Source organism: Schistocerca nitens, chromosome 4 (genome assembly GCF_023898315.1).
Source record: "Schistocerca nitens isolate TAMUIC-IGC-003100 chromosome 4, iqSchNite1.1, whole genome shotgun sequence".
In the NCBI taxonomy this organism is placed as follows: Eukaryota; Metazoa; Arthropoda; class Insecta; order Orthoptera; family Acrididae; genus Schistocerca; species Schistocerca nitens.
This window is the reverse complement of record NC_064617.1, coordinates 332547564-332570560: the sequence shown is the minus strand read 5'-3', so window position 1 is coordinate 332570560 and position 22997 is coordinate 332547564. Positions and strand designations below refer to the sequence as shown.

The window sequence follows — 22997 nt, the reverse complement described above, 5'->3', positions numbered from 1 at the left end:
TAATTTTGAAAGCATTGCCGCTCTTTATGTTGTACGTGTAGCGCATAATGAATCGTTACTGTTTATAACAAAACAACACGAGCAAGGATCTCAGTTCTCGGTGAAATCTCGTTTGGCTGGTCCTTGTACGAGACTTCGCGAGATTGGACACCATTTTAGTAAAGTGGGGAGGCAATACTTCCCTCGCGTTTTGTGTGTATTCTTATTTATGTTGTACGTTAAGGCTCGTGAGTTGCTTCTGGTGCGAATATAACAGTTTTAACGAAATATTTGTGTAGAAGTGGACTCTTGTGCAAGAATAGTGTTAGTTATCAGTGAGTAATTTAGGTGACGAATTTTATACGTTGAAGATACAAAGCAGCGTGGTCAGTCTTTGTTTCTGTCAAGCTGTAAGGTAAGTTTGGCAACTTAAGGTGTAATAAATATCTGTAACACAGCAGTTTAGTTTTTTGCTTTCTCACTTGTCGGTCACAAAGCGAATTGGTTCCAAACTGGAACAGTATGGCTTGAGTAAAGGAACCAGCAGCATCTAAACGCTTAGCCATATTCGCAGTTGCCTGCTGGTGATAAAAGTTAACAGTGGACTGAAATACTATGTCTACGGCAACAAATGCAAGTTAACGGTTTACATTTTGCTGCAACTTATTAAGAAAATTGTATTTGCTTCTCATTCCATTATCGAATGAAGTCTGGTTTCTTTGTTTTACACGTAGCGCCGTCCTAATTTATTGCTGTGTTCTGGTTCTTTAGCCACAATGTAGACAGATGTCAGTTACGTGTTTTCATAATAGTGCTTTCATAAATTTCAAGCCCTTACGCTACTTTTTGTGTGCCTATAGTATACATAAGTTTTGGATTTCTGGCGTATTTGGAAGAAAAGCGAAATACGAGAATTTTGTGATTTTAAAGTGAAGTGCGTGTTGTACAAATTAGTATTTGTATGGTAAAGAGGTTAAAACCGCAAATACTAACAGCAGATATACATATTGTAGTAAAAGTCATGTATGCATACAATTCGTCCTGTGAGTGAAGCAACGAAAAGTATGGTGCAAGAGACCATTCACTCAATGCGTTAGGTTTTCAGGTTTTTTTGGAAGCAGAGTTGTTTTCGAAAAAGCTTATGGAACGGATGCTATAACGACCAGTTCTGAATCAAATTGATTGAACAGCTGACACGAAGTGTAGAACTATATCAGATGATTTATTTTTTTTGTTTACCTTTTAAACAGGGGTGGAGGCTACGATTCATGGATGCTATGCATTTGAGACGTGTTTATTGCAGTCGCTGTGCCCTGTGTTTGGGTCATTAGCGACATAGTGTTTTACTCATGATTGAACGATTGCAATGTTAGATTCTATAAACAGGCACGTTTTGCTGGGTGGTGTTTCCATAATAAACTGAAAACAGCCTATCGTTTTTCAGATAAGATTGGGAAATGTGGCACACGCAAATTAAAACAGCGGTCTCATTGCCAAGGAATAGCGAGCTGAAAACTCCACCTATTAATGGTCAAAGCTTGTTTCCATTTAAGGATGAAATGAAGTTTTAATTATTACAAATAGAGTACGTCCAATTAAAAATTTAGTTTCACGATTTTCTTTGATCCAGATGAGAGCGTTGAATAAGTGAGTTGTGTAGTGTAGTAACCCTCACTAATGTGCCATTAATCCTATATTTTCTGATAAACTTTTGTTGTACTGTTGTCTTAACCATAAGTTTTGTAAATTGCAATCCTGTGGTGGTGTTTCGATTTTGTTACAGACGATTAGTTTCGTTTTATGTACTCCGAAATTTATTGCTTTCATTTTCATACAAACTAAGCATCACAAAAGTGTCATGTACTGTTTTTCGTCTTTATGTATGAGTTTCTCCTGTGGTTTATTTAATGGTTGAGTTGTGTGTGCTAGGTACCTGATTATAATCTTTAACTTCATTGAGTCCTGATAAGCATACAATTGGGACTTCGACAGGTATTCCCTGTCGCTGCCACAGAACGAAGCATTTTTGTTTAGTAAACAAACAGTGACGGAAGCACTGCAAGAGAGGCGTATAAGACACGATATGCATTATTAACTATTCTGATGGATAAAATCGTTTTGTAAACGTTTCAGTACTGGGAAATATCACAAATATTACCTTAGATTATGTTGCTGAAATCAGTGGGAGGAGTTACGGTACGAAGCACCGTGGCCCATGCAGATTTGCTGTAGGTGTAATTATCCTTTTGGGTTGCATAATTTTGAAAAGCCGTAGATGTATTTGACTTTTTTGGTCTAGGCACAGCGGAATGCGTGTAACGTTGCATGTTGGTTTTTCCATCAATCGCTTCGACGTGTCAATATTTATCCAATCGTATTGGAAACTTTGTCAGGATCGCATGTCCCCTTCGTGAGGGATCGGCGGTTACATACGAGTACACGTCACTGGCAAGTGGTAGTAGGTAGCACTAACTAAAACAATGTCTAAGATATCGTCAGTTTTCAGACAGCGGCAATTGAGTTCCGTTATGTGCATTGGGCCATGTACATGTATTGATAGCTCGAACATTTATAGCGGTTCTTGGAATATTCGAGTTACTTAGAAACTTGAATTTACCACTTCTTGTAACTTTTGACATCCTCACTAATGTGTAAAAGTTGGACAAGCCAGTATTTTCATACTTAACTAAAGAAAGTTTTTTAACAACATTTGAACATGTCTTTGGCAGCAGTCCCTTCCGTAATCAAAGCCGCATTGACTAGTGTTTGTGCCTCTTTAAGACTTTCTATTATCGTCTTTCCGCAAATATAAACTTTACAACCAGACTCACCGTAATTTACGGTAAAATATTAATCTGTGCCTTACGCAGCCTTTTAATTCTGAATGTTTGTCCGCTTAACCTTGTCGAGTCACTTACGAATGATCAAAGCTATCGAGTCAAGCTGCCGTGGGGCGTGCACTCTGGCTGCACCGCGGAGCACGTGCTGTATTGCCAGTGACGAGGCAGCGCTGCGTGCCACACGGAAGACAAAGCAAGGCGGAGGAGGCCGCACAGACGGGTGAGTAGGTCCCCCACCCAGCTGCCATTCGGGTCTGCGAGTCAGCACGATCTTTTCCGTGCGAAAACGCGCCAAACGGTTGCAAGAGTCAGCGCACTTCAAGCTGTGGCTGCTCACTTGCATGTTCATCTGTAGTATTGTGATTACGACATGCATAAGCTCTTTGCCTAGACACATGATTGTGTTATAAAAGGGCCGTGAAATGTGCAAGTAGTTTCTTGGGAGTGTGCTTTAAGTGAAGTGATTTGGTTACAGTATTTTTCCATTTCCTATGTTATGTGTGTAATTGAATGTAACTACCACAGTTTATACTATTCATTATTCTCGTCAGATTTGCTTCCCATAACTTGTCCCGACGACACTTCGAAAGTAACACGCTAATTATGTTGCCATAAATAATTGTGCCTGAATGGAAAGACGCTAATAAAAAGTCGAAGAGGCAAAGAACACCAATCAAACCTGTCTGCCTTCTACTTCTCTGAAGGGGCATATCTGCTGCAGAATACTGTTTACTTTGTTTTGCAGCTCATTGTTGTAGGAACTGCGGCCGCGATTTATGCTGATAACGCCCCTGAAACAGTTGTGTTGCCACTGCTAGTTACCTTTCCAAGACCTGAAACTGGGCACTAAATTGTATGGTGTCACAGTACGGTTTCTGTGCGCTAACTTCATCGAACAATTCCCCCTACCATATCGTGGATGTAGTATCGAAGTAGTAGTACTTTCACACTTTTCGTTTCCGCACACGACTTTAGAGATGAAGAACCAACAGGAACGTTAGAATAGGTAATTCAGGTTTCAGTGTTCCCTATCCCTGTTCAGATATTTATTTACTTGGGAAATGAAAAGTAGTGAAGACGCGATAATTTAGGTGTGTAATTTCAGATATCGCGTTTGAGTGTTTCCCGATGCCGCCTTTTCGGAGGAGTGTAAAAGGAAAGTGGATGGGGCTAAAAGATCTTGATAATCAAATTTTGGACGTAGCTGCGACATTTATTGCAGGCTACATTCTTTCGCGAATTCCCAGCGAGTGCAAAATGGGTTAAAAATTTTTGGAGGCCTTCAGCGTTCTTTGGGTTGTGCAATATTTTAAAGAAAAACTGGTTTTCAGAATTTAAGTTTGATTACCGCGAACTACCAACAAATGAACTCTCATAACGTTCTTCTAAATTCACTGTCAGTGAATGGCTATTTGATAGAAAGTTCGCAAAAAATATTTCTCGAAAACTTCTTTGAATAGTTAGTCCAGGTGTTGAATTGGAGTGTCATTGACAGAAGGATGGACAGCACTGCACGTCATCTTTATTGATTATTCTTACCATGTCTGCGAATTTGGAGATCACTAACAAAATGTCTGTTCGATGTGCATTATCCAAGTAATGTAGTGTGCACCCTAGATTTTGATTAAAAAAATAGTCATTAACGCAGAAATTGTTTGATAGCTTTATGTGCCGCTTTACTTGATGAATGTTTGGGGTTTGGCTTTTTCAGGCATGTAACTAGCAATTCTAAGTTGTTGAACTTCGGTGACTTAAGATGTGTTTACTTCAGTTAAGTACTGTATGTATCATCAAGAATCCTGCAGTACGCCCTATGTTGTCAAAAATGGAGTTGCATGCCCGCCTATTTCTTGGGACAGAAGAACTGACAAACGCCCTGGTTATTCAGTGTCCTTTATATGGCTTGAAGTTAGTGCTACAAAATATGATTAATAATTGTAGTACTATCCTAGACAGAAGGATCTGACTCTACTTTATAAGGTTGGATAAGTATTTACTCTCAGTAACCAAGGAAAGGTGGTCAAATGGCAAAGATTGCCCCATGATTAGAACTTGAGATTGAATGTGGACTCCTTATATGTGAGGCACAAAATCCAAATGGCTTTTTTAAGAATTTTGGACTTGACAGGATTCTTACTTTGCTTGTAAACTTTGGCATAGATATGTATAAGGAAAAATGAAGAGGAGACCATAATTCAAATGCCATGAGAAACTACAGGTATTTCATTCCTTGTCTCCCTGCTCCCTGGAAACAATGTTTTATGTAGCAATCGTTATAACATTTTCTTTCCTCCTGTTACCAAATACTCGTCATTACAGTACAATAGCGTCTTGGCACACAAATTGCATATTAAGTTCTGCTGCTCCTAATTTCAATAGGAGGAAAGTTGTTGTAACTCGTATGTATATTTGGATGTTGCATCTATGTAACAGCTGTGTGTGTCGCACACATTTTATAGATCAGAAGTTAAAGCATTCTGTTTTTAAATAAAGATTTATACATGCGTAATGTTTGTGAGATAAACTCGCGTGAACGAGTTCGGTAAATGCTAATTTCATATAGACCTGACCAGTCGGTATTAACCCTTAACTGGTCTAGTGGGGTCCTGGAGAACCCCACGCGATATGAATAAGATACATAGTACGTGAACAGAACAACAGATGGCACGTGCCTGTGTTCTTGGTAGTCCTCAACGAAGTGATGCCGTTTAACGCGGAGTGTTATATGCGTTATCTCAATTAGAGTTTTACATGACTGAAGTCTTACAGTACTTTGAAAAGAGCAAAATTTCAATGATAACGTCAATTTTTAAGGTTATGTGAGTATGTATGCATTATTTTTCAGAATGGCGTCATCAAAGTCATTAACAGATGAGGAGTTCGAAAGAATAGTGCATGATCCTGCATTTTTGCAATCTGATGAGAAGAGCACAGCAGATGAGGATGAATTTATGATAAGTGATCATGATTCCACCTCTGAGGTTATGTCAGAAAGTAGTTGTGAAGAATCAGGTGAAGAGGTGTGTAAGAGGCCTTCAAAGTGTTAAAAGTGGTTAAACGAAGCTCTCCTACAACTCATATACCCGTGCTCAAAATATAGTTAGATGCCTTCCATTCGCTAGACATGAAGCAAAAACACTTGTTTCAACTGACATATTACCTGCTTGGAAATTGTTCATTACTAAATATTTGTTAAAACTAATACTCACCAATACAAATACAGAGCTCCTCAACGACCAATCATAAAGCCGCTAAATATACTAGAACTGAGAGCATTTCTAGGTCTGCTTTGTTTATCTGGAGTAGTGAAATCTAAACATGAAAATGTTGTTGGACTTTTTATTAATGATGGAATTGGTTGTGATGTGTTGTCACTGAGTGTTCACAGATTTTTATTTATTTTGTCTTGTGTGCATTTCGATTGTGTTACTACAGGAGATGCTAAGAAGGCTGATGACAGACTTGCAGCTATTAGAGATGTCAGGGAACTCTTTATAATGTCAAAAGTATTATACTCCAGGAGCGAACATAACAATCGATGAAATGTTAGTACCCGTTTCTGGTAGGTGCAAATTTCGCATGAATATGTGTAAGAAGGCAGCCAAATACGGCCTCAAAGTTACGTGCCTTTGTGTTTCACGAACATTCTATCTATGCACTGCATTTGTCTACACAGGAAAAGGGACAAATAGAAGTCTATTATCAATTCCAACACAGGATGTTTTGAAATTAATAACACCAATTGAGGGAAACAACAGAAATAAGACAGTAGATAATTGGTTCAAGTCACTTGAACTCTTGTGATCTACTGGAAGCCAAAAAGTTGACTGTCTGAAGCACTCTAAAGCTAAATAAACCACATATCCCAGAAGAATTCAAACCAAACAGAAAGCGCCCAGTAGAATCTGCATTATTTGGGCATAACGAAGGAAAAACAATTTGTTCGTATGTTCCTCGGAAAGGTTGAGCTGTTGTGTTTCTTTCATCTATGCACCACAATCAGAAAATTAGTACTCAAAAGAGAGAACCTGAAATGATCATTGATTACAATGCCACAAGAGGAGGACTGGACGCAGTGGACCAAATGTGCACCAACTATTCGGTACCATGGCAAATACGCAGATGGCCAATGTCTGCATTTTATGCCATTTTAAACATAGTGGGAGTCAATGCTGCTGTTGTACTTCAATGCACCAAACAACTTGATCAAAACTGTTCATTTAAAAAGAAGAGTATTGCTATAGAGGCTTGCAATGGATCTAGTAAAAACTCCATACATAATGCTGAGATTTCCTGCCCCTTTCTCATTAACTGAGGGACGTTGTTGTTAAACTTGATGGTACTTCCCTTGTCTCAACATCTTCAGAGCCAGAACACATGAGGAAAGCAAGATGCTACATGTGTGCAAGGAATGCGGGCACGAAAACCAAAATAGTGTGTGAAAAATGGTCAAAACATGTTTGTCCTAAGCATAGATTTTCAGTGTGCCAAAATTGATCGTAATCGTATCTAAAATGCGAAAAATGTTTATAATATTCAGTGATGAAAGTGCAATTCAAAATAAAATTTCTTTAAATTACAAGAGTATTACCTTATGAGCATTAGTAGTTAAGGGTAAATGGTTGTTGTGAATACTGGAGAAGAATTGGAGCAAACTTTGAAAGTTTTCTTTGAACGCATAACAGTAGAAAATCAGTTCTTTCAGCGATATCTGCATGCGGAAAGTCAATGAGCTTAAATGAAACTAATTGTCTTCGTAGACGGTTGCAAATATGCCAAACAAAGTTTAGGTCGACATGCTGGACTGCTGAGATAAATAAGAACCAGTTGAGATTCTCTGTTACGGATGCCATTGTTTTAAATGGTTTATTGTCACCTGTAAAAAAAATTTGTATGACGAAAATGTTGGTGTCTCTCGTCATTCTGCCGTGAAATTTCTTAATGCTGAAAAACAGCTGTGGAAAACACACGTCAGATTATTAGTTATAGTACATATGTAGAGAAGTCAGAATATGCCCCAGATAGAGCTTGGACTTGTGCTGTACATTTTATAGCAAAATATGTTTAAAACAATATCAGTTTTGGTGTTTGATTGTATGTAATAGTACCTGTTGCTTTAATTTTTCCCTCCAGTAATTCATCAAGTAATTGGATCAAGGCAAGACATCTGTTAATAAAAACAAATGACACTGCAGGAACTGTCACATTGCTTAAACACTGTCCATGTTTTGGGGAACAGACTTAATTGTAACTGCAAAAGATGTTCCTTTCCTCACATAGTTAAATCCAAGAGACACCATTCTGAGACGCTATTACAAAAATCTTTATTCCAAAATGATTTGATTCCACTTTGATGTACTGTCTCATAGCAATATGCTCATGAAAGGGAATTATTTGTTTGTCAGTACAAATGTTTGGAGTGTGGGGTCTTCCACATTTGTTTCAAACGGTATTTAGCATAGGCTCCACTTCTAGAAGCAATCAGATTGTCTATCCTGTGGGGACACAGTATTAATAACCACCTTCAGGTTGATCTGAAGTACCTCTTTCTGATAATGCCGGCTACATTGAGAATTCTGGTTCCTGGAGCCCTAAACATTTTCAAACTTTGATAACACATTTTGTGTAAATTGCAACATATGTTTTCGCTTCCCCCAAATCGGTATCTTTTTTTATATAGCATTCTAGACATTCTAAATTAGTAAACTCTACAATTTTTACAAAAACATTGTGATTTACATGATCTGGAAAGTATTCATATTGCTCCTGAATATCATAGTTAGACACTATCGGATGTGGTGCAACAATTTGTGTTGGTTACAGTGTTGGAAAAGACCAATATCTACAGACCTTTATCTCAACAGTGTAGTTCCTCATTATTACATAAATTTTGTGAGAAGAGTTCCAACTTACACATCCATGTGCCTGTAAGGCTCCTGCTCATTTCTTCTCCGTACTGGTTAAAAATCTTGCTACAAATGACTTAAGAAGTTCTTCATCTGAAGTTTCCCTATACTCACTTATAAAATTAACTTTGTCGTTACTAAGCTGCTCGGAGGTAGAACATGCTCACTAATGATCAGTGGTAGCGGGAAAGGCATTAGCCGGCGTGTTAAGTCATGTAGAAGTACAGTGAAGCATCAGTTTTCCCCCGTCACAGACTATAATCAAGTCTTGACGCTATGCTATTTCGCGCGGCTAACCACAGCGCACAAGCTTCGCGCCGCGACGGTTTTATATGGTTCGTCACAGTTGGCAGCAGTGCTAGGAGGACCGTCCGCCATGTCGTCTGTCTGGCCTTGCGAGGCCATGTGTTACTGCGAGACGAGCCACCCGCGCGTCGTGCAGTGCTCGGCCCGCTATTTGTGAGTGGAAGATTTGACGCGGATGCTGTGCCGTAATGGCCGGTGACTTGTGAAACCGCGACTCGGCGATTCCGCCGATTTACCGATGTGACGTATACGTGACCCGGAAAGTATGGTCGGGAGAGCTTGACGTGCGTCGTTTCCTTTGTTTACTCGTCCATTCGCCCGCGTCCCCGTCTTTTCGTACCAGAGTAATCACCGTGTGGAAAGTGTCGCTGTGCGTGTGATTTGTTCTGTTTCGGTAGTAATAAAATCTCGTAAGAAACTTAACGAGACTTGGGACAGAGTTGGTTTAAATGCTGCCGAAAATCATAAACCTTCTGGTGGCGCAAGAAACCAGGTGACTGAAGTAAATATAACATAGCGTTAGATAAGATTTCAAAAACAGTGGCTTGTATTTTGCAAAGTAGCGTGTACCTAATGAGAGAGGTTCCTGTTGTGATACGCGAGGAAGGGTGTCAGCTTATCGCTGTAAACGTAGTGTTGGGAAGGAATACTGTCATGAATACTTTAATTCATACCCTCCCGTTACTGATAAATTTTTTATGTTCGTCTTATTCCCATAGGCAAAAGTTAATGATTGTAATCATTATACCAGGATTGCTGCTATAAAATGTTTGTCTAAATCTTAAAATAATTAGTCTGAACTAACCTCACCACCCTAAAGCAGCATTTCGCAAATTACCATTGTGACAGTCTAGCGCGAAACATATCCCGCCGATAGTCCGCCGTTAAATACTAATTAAACGTATGAATACCAACGCCGTTTCCATGACTTGAAGCACCTACAGGGGACAGGGGGTACTACGCGCCCACAAAAAATGTAAAGAATTAAGTTTTCAGCAATATATACTACAAACAGGGGAGAAGCAATCCTTTATGACCATGATAAAAATAAAGAAATGCTAATTTCGTTAATTTTTGTTGACTTTCATTAATAAAATACTTCTTAAAGACTGATGTCTTAAGTAGCGCCCAGTACCTGAATATATTGAGTATGACATTCGTGGTGAAAAGTCTCATCTGCTACCACACATAATTACAAAGTTTTTGGATTAACTGAAAAAATAGAAACAAAGAATTTGATATATTCCATTGAAAACAAAACATTTTCTTCAATATTTTAAAGTGCATTGCTAAAATACAGTATTCACAAAAGATGGGCATGAGCGTACCCCCCTCCCCTTCCCCAAGCCTTTCCGTTGGTATTGGAAGAGTTAACATCTACCTAAGCAGAGTGTTGCGCTGGACTGTTCGCAAAACTAATTTTATCAGAAAGTGCAATGTAATTCTTGGGTAGAAGCGATCCTGGCGGCTGTGGCCTGTACCAACTGCGACCTTGACATGCCTTCAGCATTTGCTTTCGCTGCCTTATTTTACCGAACGTTGTCCTCGTTAGGAAGCGTCTTCATAGTTGAGCGTAACGCACACCAGTGTGCGAGATACGAAAGCCTTCAGCAATACAGTGGCTACAAAGTGCCTTGTATTTTTTTTACACCAAAGTAAAACGAAACAAGAACACTTGAATGGCTGAGTGCCACTGCTTAATCAACTTTATTAGATGGATAACGGTTGGGTGAAAAAGACGTCTCGTCACACCTAATGTTACGAGGCCCCACATCGTATTTCGAAATTCCAGTCGCAATATTACTTTTCCTACTGCTAAACTGACTGTGGAGATCGTTTAAAAGGCTCAGGTACCAGCTGCTTAATTTAAAGAAAGCAGACAATCTGCGCTGAAAATCTGTGATAAGTTATAGGTAAATATTTATAAACTATTCATGTGAAAGAACAGCGGTATGAGACCTTTACTAAACTATGCTGGGTAAAACTGTGACTTAGAAATTAAAACTGGAAATATATTCCGGCGTTACATACGGCTAAATGATGCGTTAATTGTCAAGACGATACATTACTTTCGTATAGGAAACATTGCCACTGTTTATTGAAACTAATATAAAATACTACCAGAAAGTATTTCATAATTTTTATTAAGCATGTTCGTAGCTCATCTACGGTATGAAAGTATAGTAGACACTGTCGGACGATACTAATGCGTTAATTTGCTGGGACCTGGAAGTGAATTCCGTAAGACCAGATACAGCATTTGTCTTGCACATATCTTCAGCCTCATCGTGTTGTGGAGCACATACTAGCCTTTATCACTTTGACGAAGCTTCATCTGTATGTAAATCGAGCAATAAAATAACATTGTATGACAGTGACATTGCCAGCGCCTGATAGTTAACAGCTAACGAGCGTCTTAGAGCGTTTTTGATTAAGATGTCGCAATCTCGAAGAAACGCTTCACCGTGAGCTAGTGACCTGTAGTTATTAGATCCTTAAGTTGCCACAAAATTTGCAGTTACACGCTGTGGTACTAAATTTCGCAGTTACACACTGTTACTATTATTGCATGACGAGCCAAAATGTCTCCCTAACAGTATCACCTCTATCTTAAGCCAAGCAGAACGCTGCTTTTTTATGTCCACTTCTTAAAATAAGTAACAGGTAAGACAGGCTACCCGCGAAATTTACACACAGTAAATACTCAACGCATGAGCTCAGAAACGGTTACGGTTCAGGAACGGTTACATGTATTATGTTACAGTGTACATATATACTGGGCGATCATTGTGTCTGACAGCCCCGAAGGTGTGCATTTAATTTCTGCCACTGCGGGCTACCATTTTTTGTTCGCAGGATTGTAACTTGGTCCAGTCTGTCTTGTGAGGCCAGTCGAGGAGCTACGTGAATGGAAGTCGTGGCTTCACCGTTCATAAAGATGACAATGGCTAGGAGAGCGGTGTGTAGTGTCCACTTGGCGTCCACGTAGTATTAGCATCCAGATACGCCACTGCCAGAGGACATTACGTCTTTCAGTGCCATAATGCAAAAGCAGCCAGAACATGAACAATTAGATCGTTACGTGCTGTCAACAGTTGTTGAGGCATGTTTGCAATGTTGTTGAATGACCTACAGACGTTTTGTACTCACATAGAAGAATAATAACCGTCTTCAGGAAGTGCTGGCGTGTCTGCTACACAAAACGTTTAACGGGATTGAAGACAACAGTGCACGTTAATGGTGGAATTCGTGATAACCACTTCTCGGTGCAGCAATTGCTTTAGCATATCGGAGACGAATGCACGTACATATCAAGTGCTGATTAATGTTCATACCGTCAGTCCGGCACTACCTTATTGAGATCTGCGATGGTTTTCGCGTTACACGTATTGCAAAAGTAAGATTTCAGTTGAACAGTTGGGCACCAAGCCGCTATCGACAGTGAACAATACTGCGTCATTAGATGTTCCTGCACCCTGTTAACAACTTTATCCTTACCATCCCCGAATATCTCCAATTATTTGAGAATGAGTAGACGATAGAAAATGTCACTGAGTTGCCCCAGCGGCATACCGATGACCCATCAGTATATAGCTTGCAGAGAAGTACTAGTAAACACATCGAATCATTTTCATTGGTAGCGAGGTGATCCATAGCGCAAACACCATCGACTTACGGTACTGAAGTGCTCGAGCTTTGGCCCCATTTATATCTAATTTGATGTGCGTGAGCAGAACGTCCTGTTCTGGTAGTAATACTGAGAGTGTGTCCACAGAACTATACTAGACCTCGATCCAAGATCTCTTCACTGATTTGCGAATTTTTGTGGATATATACGAGCATCTTCTACCAAATGTTCACCATCAGTCCAAATTCTCTTAGGCTCCAGAAGTGAGTGTTAAATGAAGGAGGCGCGACCATTTGCATCTTTTTGTCTGCAAGCCTCCGTATAGTGCATGTACATCACACAATACTACACTTTTTACCCTTTTCATTCGCATGTTGATCGATGGGAAAGTGACTATTTGCCGCTATATCTGCCCCAATCTCTGGACAGCAAAATGATAGCAGTCTTCTTAGAGTAGAGGTTCTCAACTTTCGTACATGCTATACCAACATGATGCGATCGTAGTAGTCTGAGCCTGTTGTCACACCTAATTGTTGTTGTTGTCTTCAGTCCTGAGACTTGTTTGATGCAGCTCTCCATGCTACTCTATCCTGTGCAAGCTTCTTTATCTCCCAGTACTTACTGCAACCTACAACCTTCTGAATCTGCTTAGTGTATTCATCTCTTGGTCTCCCTCTACGATTTTTACCCTCCACGCTGCCCTCCAATGCTAAATTTGTGGTCCCTTGTTGCCTCAGAACATTTCCTACCAACCGGTCCCTCCTTATTATTGTCTAGTGGCACACCTACTTAAGGGACTGTAAACCCTGGAACAATCCTTTCTAGATTTTGTCAACTGACCAGACACATTTAATAGAAAATTGTCGAGTGAAATGACAGGTGCAGATATCCCTTTTGAAGTACTTGTAAGAATAATTGAAATTCCTGTTTCGAGCTAAAGAAAAATTTCGCAGTTGGTCGTGGCATGCTTAAGTATTAATTGTAATGTACTGTGTTTTTCTGATTTGTTAAGAGTTTGATACATATTTAGGAGAGCTGAGTTAGAACGAATTTCCCCGAAAGCAATACCGAAATTGAAAGAAACCATTATTGTACGGTTTGGTTCAAGACAAAGCATTTATCCAGCAGGTTGATGATTACCAACGCCATCTGATAATGCAAGTTAGGACTTTGTTTTAGAATGTGTAGATCTTAAATTGCGTGAAGCGTAGATTCTTGAAGGAAATCTATAGGCGGTTCAGTGGAGGAAGTTTTGATGAGGGCTTGAGCGGTGGAGTGTGAGCGGGATAAATTTTGTTCGTAAATGATTTGGTGAAAATACATTTTTCACACACGCTAACACAGAAAACATAAAATGTTCCTAATTTTAGAAGTCAAATTTTGCAGAGTGTTTGATTTGCGTATGCATGGACATGTGCTGAGTCGAGTTGGCGAGTGCGTTCTGTTTTCTGCAGAACGTCGGTGTTACGTCAATAACGCCACCATCGCAATATCTTCCGGCCACCTTCTTACAGCAGTTAAATAGATATGAACTGTCATTGATATAGGCGAAATTGTAGATGTGTAAATGATGAGCAATAAGTCAGTATTGAGTACACTAAACGTATTACATGTTTTTTCCAGATTCACTATTTTCATGCCGAAAACTTACTTTACAGTTAAACGGAAATGAGCAACAAAGTGCTGCTGGTATAAATGGAAACGCATATGATTTGTAGATACCGCATCGATCCGTGCATCTGTGGTACTAAACGACTAACCTGGGGCACAGTAGCTTGGCCTCAGTTTCAGCGGCAACAAAACTTTGGTTTTCAATATTTCATGTAATTATTGATCTAATTTACATATTTAAAAATGCTGTCCTAATACGCGGTAGGAGGTGTATTTTATTAGTTTTAACACAGACAAATAGAGTAAGAAACTGTGTGTTTGTCTTCCGGCAGCATAACTGAGGGCGCGCAAATACGGGAACATCATTCATCCAGTATTTGAGAATGAGAGCACTTAGAGACTTCAGCAAAGATCACACAGAATTTCAAACGTTTACAAAACTTTTTCTTGCAGGCACCAGCCATGAAACACGTGGCCGTAAACATTGAAAAGCAAGGTAAACTAGCCCTTGCGTAAAATGGAGCGCAAATTACCCGCACGGTTGTTATACACTGTTTAATAATTTTTATCGACAACAGACCTCAAACATAACTTATACTGTTGCTTGCCTACGTGCTTAATGTCAAATATTTTACACTTTATCTCATTTGTAAAGTAATCTGAAGTTTAAAGCTGTTATACATGTGAGTTCGATTAATTAACGAATCGAGGCATTACTAGACTTAAATTAAGAGGCAAGAAGTGGGGGTTACTTGTAGTTAGCAGGTTGTGAATTGAAAAATCCTTTATGGAAAGAGTGCAAGCAAATTTCCGAATACTAATGAAGCAAACTACACTTACCCACAGCTAGATGACAAAACGAAACCATATTACATTCATAAAAAAGCACATAAAGAGCATGAAAATTGTAATGGACGGCTGTAACATGACACAGAATAGATGTAGAAAAATAAGCGATGGACTTTTCGGCATTCATATTTCATGTAGGCGTATGCTATAAGCTGGATGTGAAGTTGAGTCAGAATGCATGTGCACCAGGTGGATATTCTGAATGGTTAAATGTCGAACTCAGACGATAGACGGTTGAAGACTGGATAATTTTGTTATTCAGGACTACAATAGAATGGAAGACATAGCGAGGAATACAAAGTGTGGGACCAAAAAAAATGTTCACGGAAAGTTGCGTGTGGAACACAGATCTGTCAGTGAGCAACACAAATATACATCGAATGTTTCTTGTAGCATCCGTCGATTGTGGGAGAACACTTCGCTGTTTTAGATAAATTTCTGTGTACTCTGAAAACTATTATGAAGTGTATAGTAGAGGTTAAGTGTTCTATATTGTTTGGGTTTCTCTCGTACCAGTCGCGTATGTAGCGCGCGAAGAACGACTGATTAAATGACACAGTGCATGCTATAATTTGTCTAATCTTGGCGATCGCTAGCGGGTGATACGTAAAGACTGCAGAATATCTCTAGCATCTTCAGTTGGTACTGGTTCCAGAAATCTTGTAAGCAAGCTTTCGTGGGATAATTGCTAACATATCTTCTAGTATGTGTGAATCCAGGTTTTTCAGCGTTTCCTTGGCGCCCTGAGTCAAGCCCGTGACGATTCATAAGCTGCCCCTTTTTGTTTACATTGAATTTCCCTATTAGTCGTATTTGATACGAGTCTCATATACTTCAGCAATTCAAAAGTGTTCCTTGAACAATCCTTATAGACTGGCTGCAATGTCGTAGTGTAGCAAAGAAAACTGTTTGCCTCATGCTTCGCCTACGACTAAGCCTGTGCTGTCACTCCATTGCGTGTCTGTACAAATTACATCAAGGTATTGGTATGAGTTAGCAGATTCACACTGTAATTAATGAAAATTGTAACTACACTAGAAATGAAAGCAATGAAGGCAGCTGGTATGACCAATACGGTGTATTTTGAGCATGCGGCATGTATTTTCTTTATTCAGTGCCAATTTACCGTGTAAGCGAAACTTATTGTGTGGCACAACCATGGCACAAAGTTAACGATAAGACTGAATGCTTGATCAGTCAGAAATTGCCATCGATAACCATTCAGATTTCAGTTCATTACTACTGTTTGTTGGGATAAGTGGACTTGTCTTTTTTTCTCTGGCCTCAGGTGCTCGCGTCATTATCACCTATAGGTGAGATTAGGTGCATCGCTTTTCGCTCCTACCACGTCCATGATTGCGGTTTCTGCAGTTTCATTGACGATGGACGAGGGCATACACCCCTGCTGGCGAACGGAACATTTTGTCGTGTTTCATTCGTAACTGCGCTATCCGAAGTTGCTCCCCGGAGTTTGGCTGAAGCAAAGTAAAGCGAGGCGAGGGAGAGACCGAGCGATAAATCTGCCGCAACAACACGAAGTTTCTCCCCATCTGAAGTGGAAAGGAGCGCCTGAATTTGTAACTTCGCAAAATTTCATTATTCCTACTGTTGCAGTCCAATTAAAACGGAGCCCGTTCAACTTGTGAGAGAGAGAGAGAGAGAGAGAGAGAGAGAGAGAGAGATAGAGAGAGAGAGGGGGGGGGGGGAGGAAAAAAGTTCAGCCAACCGCAATACCTCTAGGCAGTTTTCGGTCGGGGCGTCCGTAAGAAGTGCAATCTCGGTTGGATTTATTTCGCAAACCTAATAAAGTAATTTTTCGGCGCATTATTTCGCACCAACTCGCATAGCTTTAGGAGACTAACTTCATATAGAATGATTGTTACTTTTGTTAAGGGAAGTTAATTCACGGTAGTTGCATCCTGCCTGGAAGACTTCGTTAAATACCTTCCGGAGCACCAAACTTTTAGGCATATGACGCCGAGTCCTGGAATTTCTCCCGGCGGATGTTCGGAAGTTTGAACTTCGTGTGAGCCGACTTGAGGCGAAACTAGGCGCACCGAAGTTAGTTTACCCCCTTCCGCGGACTTTGTACTTGGCGCATACCCGTCCGCCTGCCATTAGCTCGCAGCCGTCGATGGAACGAGAAACCTGCAGTCGAGATGCCTTGGCCCAAATTTTGAAGACTTAACTACGAAAATTTTTATCCGCTGTTCTTGTCGAAGGTGTGAAAAAGACGTTGGTAATGTCATTAAAAGTGATGCGGACACAGATAAAAAAAAATTAATCTACCTCATTGCTTCCCGCGGTGAGCAGGAAGAATGTTTTTAAGGCAACAGATTACAGTGCAAAAAAAAAAAAAAATCGAAGAGGGAAGCGAAGTTATTACATATATGTGGGTAAATAGAGACCGCAACGTGAATAACTACATAGCTCAACTCAGGAAATGAAATCAGTGTCAGCTGTCTGACAGTTCTAAATTATGCGTTAATAATTGGAAGTTACTGTATGCCCACAGTATCAAATGAGTTTGCTGAACAAGGCAGCGAATGACATTTCAGGTGATTGATCCAAGTGGATTGTCTCCAGATTTTCGAATTTTCAGTGCAGTTAATGTTCTTACTTCACGCGATAATTCTATTACTTCCATAACCATCATGTATGTCGATGTCACCTTTCGTTCGCTTTGTGGACGCCGCATAATCTGCGAGCAACGATTGTGTCCGGGCGCTGATGGTGCTCCGTTGAAAGTACCTCCGTGACGCCCCATATTCGCCCACACACACAGTGAACTTGGGTTTCGATCTCCAATGGTTAATTACCCTATGCTGGAAGTAAACTTAATCGCCTCCCTGAATTATACTGCATCATGTTTTGTTTCTTCGTATTTCATTTGATACTGGCAGCTGAGTCAGTGCTTGGCGTCAGGTAATGAGTAGACCTAGAGCCTGGATTAAAATTGATTTTATTTACTTCCTTCTTTTATAGGTCATGTGGTCTGCCCAGTGTTCACAATTACCTCGCTATATCGTATAAATTTGGTTTTTGAAGGTGTCTGTTTACATTGGCAGGAAACCGGGGTTTCGAAGAATTGTCACCATCATTCTGGCGTATGATAGGCATATTGTGTGAAATGGAAACAAAAATTACCTACATAGGTTAAGTATAGGTATGGCAGTTGATTGTCATGATGGCAGAGAGAAACAGGTGTCGTATTTCTGACGGCAACGAAGACGTGCTACTATCTGTTCGTGAAACAGCTCATGGTGTTGACTCGTAGACGGTGATCGCCGGGGTACCGAAAGAAACGTGTGTACGGAATCCCAGCTGTCGAAAGTAGCCGGCGGAGATAGCGAAGAGCTGTGCACCCTCATCCCTGTAGGACAAGATGGAGGGAAGTGCTGCTGCAGCTAGTGGGTGGGTGGCTGGTAGCCGTTGGGCGCAGAGGTCGGCGCGGCCGCACTGGCGCCCGGTTCCCTCCCTCCCCTCCCTGCTCCCCGCTAGCGCTCCGCTCTCCGCCCACCTCTTCCCCACACCAGCCTTCCTTCCCTCCCAGCGGCAGGGCACGCCGTGTCCGGCTGGCCGGCCTGCTCTGCAGGAGCAGTGGGAAGCGAAGCGAAGGGACGGGACGGGACGCCATCCGCAAGCGGCTGTGGCCAGCGCACGGCGCGGCGTTGCCACGCCATGCTGCTCTGCCAACCTATCGCTCGTCGCCGCGCCGCTCGGCTCGTCCATATTGTTCTTTCGCAAAACGTCTTAGCACCTGACACGAGATTGCTGCTACAAGTCTCGTTTGATATTTGAAACGTCAGCCAAAATTTCCACTGACCTACAGAAATGTTCTCTACTTCCTGTTTTTTCATTATCAAATGCTGAAGCCCGTTTAGCAGCTATTTCCACAAGGAAGAAAGGTAACCCTACATTGCGTATAAGGATACAGGTCCGAAGATACATTAAACATGTAGCAGACGAAGTGCCCCTGTTGTTAGCGCCGACAACGTCACGTTTTCCATAGTTAGGCTTGTTTGAAGACGCTACTGACAGTAGTAGCTCCAGAAGAAAAGTACTCCGAACTGCAACGTTGTCCGCACTCAAAAGTGTAAATCATTACACTATTGTATAGTGGCACTGGGTGAACTATCATTGCTGATTTCGGGACAACGTTTTTATTATCGCCAGCTCTCTGTAAGAATTTGTAGACGATCATTTTTTTCTGCGTACTCCAGTGATAATTGGTCACCAGAACAATTTTTTCATCTCATGACGCATCAGGAAATGATACATAAAATAATTTTTGGGGTCAAGAGAAGTGTATTACCATTTAGTCTCAGTATAGTCTCTGATCTCCTTGGAGGCCTTTTTGTCCAAAGTTATAACGCAATCAGGTTCGTAGTATCACTCGTGCCCTGTCTTATTACACCTTCTCTCGGTTGTGTTTTCACACCGTCTGTGCCTGTCTTCTGCTAATAATCTCCCATTACCTACCACACCAAAGGATAACCTGTTTTACAGGTTCAAATATCTTTCTTTCAGTTTACGCCCTGTGCTGTTCCTTCCACTGCCGAAAGTTCATTACATCAATTTGTCCCTTGCTTTGGTTAAGAGTTTTAAGCCGATTGTCTCATCTATTGAGGTGGCGCAGTAGTTAGAGTAGTGGAATCGAGTTCGTGAGGACGACCGTCCGAATCCCAGTAAAACCATCGGAATTTAGGTTTTCCGTGGATTTTCCAAATGTATTAAAGCGAATGACAGGTCGGCTGCTGTCGAAAGGAAACAGACGATATCTTTCCTCAAAAATCCGAGCTAGTTCTTAGCGTGTAAGTACCTCCTCCCTTTCTTTCTAGTACCTCATGAATCATATTTTCCCAGCCACTTGCGTTTAACAATACCGTACGCCCCCAGCTATCTAATGCTCCTAATTTTTTTTAATGTATTCCACTGTTTCTGTTGGAAATCAGTACTGTTCTCAGGTCGTATACTTCAAAGAAATTTTCATCAGTTACCCGAAACCATAGTTCGTGTTAGAATAACACATCCATACAAATCTGATTCCCTTCATTCACATTGTGCATTGGTGTTTCGTAGGATACCTCCTGTTCTTCGTATTCATGCTAAAATTAATCTTCAACCCTGCGTAATTTTCGTCTTAGCTTTATTTGACCTTACCAATATTCAACGCAAGAAAGGTTGTTCACTCATAAAAAAATTTCCAATCGTTCCGTACTTCGAACATGAACAGTAGTATAGTTGGCAGATCTTTGCGTAAGTATATTCCCGTAACTCGTATTTCGTTTAGATTATAGTATTTCCTATCAGTACTATTCCTTTAATTTCCCCGCCTTTTTAGAACGCTAAAAGTAAGTAATCAAACACTCCGTTCCGTCGGGATTGTCGCATTCGTTTTGTATTAACGACCAACGAGTCCAGAATTTTGGGGCATCTGGCATTCCCACCTGTGTCATGCAGGTAACGCGAGTAGCGTCGTTGTAACTGTATCTGGAATCAGAAATAGAACACTCTTCACACCCACTTCCTGTGCTCCTTTGTGCAGTTTCATCACGGAAGGCATACTAGTCTTATTTACGAAGTGACGAGAAAATATTGGTGTAAACAGTAATGGACATCATTATTCTCTGCGTGCTTACGCCGTGGAAATTTGTACCCACCACGAAACGAAACCTAGAATTGTTAGCTTCTGGTAGGCAAGCTTAAATTGAAAATATTGTAGCTCACATGTGTGTATTGGTTTTAAGAAGCAAAATATTAATGCACGGTAATGACCGTCATGTAATACTTTTTTTAATGTCTCCCCAATAGCGAGACAGATATCCATTACGATTACTGTGTGGACAGATTTTGCCTCGCCGTTCGTGCTGTAAGTTTCTCTACCTTTATATTAACGACCTTGGTAATCAATCGTCTTCAAAGGTATCAGGAAAGAGGAAAAAAAAAAAAAACCTGTAACGCCATCAGAGTTCGGAACAGCAGTTTAGTAGTTCGCAATCGGTAATATATTTGATGTATTATATTTTCTTGTGGTCGTAATAGATTATAGTAAACCTCCGACTGTTTTTGAAGTAGTAAATTGGCTACCATAGTGCCACAAATAGCGTTCATATGAAAGATTTCAGTTATCGCATCAATCTGACATTCACCCACTTTCCTGCCTTCCTATAAAATTTAATTATGAGAAGTGTAACTGGTATATCTGCAAATAATTGTTACTTATAGACAAAAGGTCTATCGCATTCTGTGGCAATTGATAAATTACCATTCAAGCATTCTGCTTTTTGGACATATGACAACTCAGTGAATACCTTACCACTTACACTGATAATGGAGTTTTAAGTTATAAAACGGTCATCTTCGGTAAAGAAGTAAAAGAAACTATTAAAAGTTAATGTAACAAGCCTTAAATGCAAGGGCACAAGAAATTGTGATGCTTCCTTAAATGTAACGTTTATCCACTTGGGTATAATGCTTCATCGTAATATCTTGATCACTGTCCGAAGTACGACTTAGATTTCTACATTTCTTCTCAAAAGTAGAAAATTTGTAATTTTTACATGGACAAACTCCAAAAATCTGAGACCGACAGACCAAATTCACTGAGAGACGAGTACACCGTGAATCGTGAAACATCGCGTATGAGAACTGGGAAGAACATGTGGTGGCTTATGTGCTGGTACAGCCTTTAGTGGGGTACCGTCTAGGAACTAAAAATTGCTGTTATTTGTACATCACAATATGTGCAAAAATAATATACTGATCTTTCGAATGAGACTGTATATTGCTTTTTAACCATGGCAGGAGCTTTGGAAATCCTACACAATAACCATACGAAACATCTTGGGCTTTGGAGTGTGCAGACCGGTTTTACAAACTTCTATATTGTTGCAAGGGTCTGAACACACACGGCTATCGAATTGCAGTTAGGTGCTGCAGCCGGTGTGGTTTGCTGTCGGCAATGGGGTGGACACTCTTACGGAGTTCGTCTGTTTCGCGAAAATGTGAGGAAATGCCAGTTTTATGCAAACACATTGATGCTTGTCGTTCCGATTATGATGGCTAGTACGCTTATGCAAATTACGGTTCAGTCTTTATCTACGGAAGTATGTCGCATGGTGATGAATGTTCTTATATTCCGTGCAGGAAATGAATTATTTGGATTTTTGAACAAGGTATCTTTCCTGAGGTGGTGGTATTCAGTATTTCTTTATTATTCCAGTTAGTCAAAGAAGGTATTAAGCCGTTTGAACGCGCCGTCGTATACGCTCGATGTCTTCTGTCAACTCATTTGCCACATTGTTTCCAAGCCAAAGGTTGACTTAATGCAGTTTTCCATTCCTACGCGGCACCAGGTCAATCTGTCTATTTTTTCAGCAGTCTTCTGTAACACCGCTTTTCGAAGTCTTCTGCTCGTTTAATTTCCATCTTCCGCGTTGCACATCCACACAAATATCTGTTCCAAACCTTTCTTGTCTCAAAGGTTTATGTTTTTGATGGTAGTTGCTGTTTCTCTTCGCAGTGTACTGTTTAGATTATACAGTTCTTGTCACAGTTTTTCTTGCACCAAGCGAGGTGGCACAGTGGTTAGCGCACTGGACTCGCATTTGGAGGGACGACGGTTCAATCCCGCGCCCGGCCGTCCTGATTCCAGTTTTCCTTGATTTCCCTAACTAGCTCCAGTCATATGCCCGGGTGGTTCCTTTGAAAGGGCAAAAAAAAAAAAAAAAAAACCAACCCTCTTTCTTGCAATTTTAATTCTGTGTGTATTGTACGAAAGAGAGCAAAATTCGCCTTCCCCTCAAAGAACCTTTAGTCAGTTCAACATTTGGTCATCGTGCATGTTCACCTGGTGCACACGCCATTATCTTAGTA

The 22997-nt window shown here is 40.5% G+C and overlaps 1 protein-coding gene across 3 annotated transcripts in view; it reads left to right on the top strand.

Moving 5' to 3' along the window:
- Positions 1 to 76: 76 nt before the first annotated feature.
- LOC126252807 (C-terminal-binding protein) overlaps positions 77 to 22997 on the top strand; it is a 211106-nt gene continuing 188185 nt past the window's right edge. For 2 of the 3 annotated variants that reach the window (XM_049953743.1, XM_049953747.1), the window contains exon 1: positions 77 to 394. The gene's annotated coding sequence lies outside the window, so the exon portion shown is untranslated. Of the gene's footprint in view, positions 395 to 9134; positions 9525 to 22997 lie in introns of those variants that run through there. The other variant, XM_049953744.1, reaches the window with a different exon arrangement.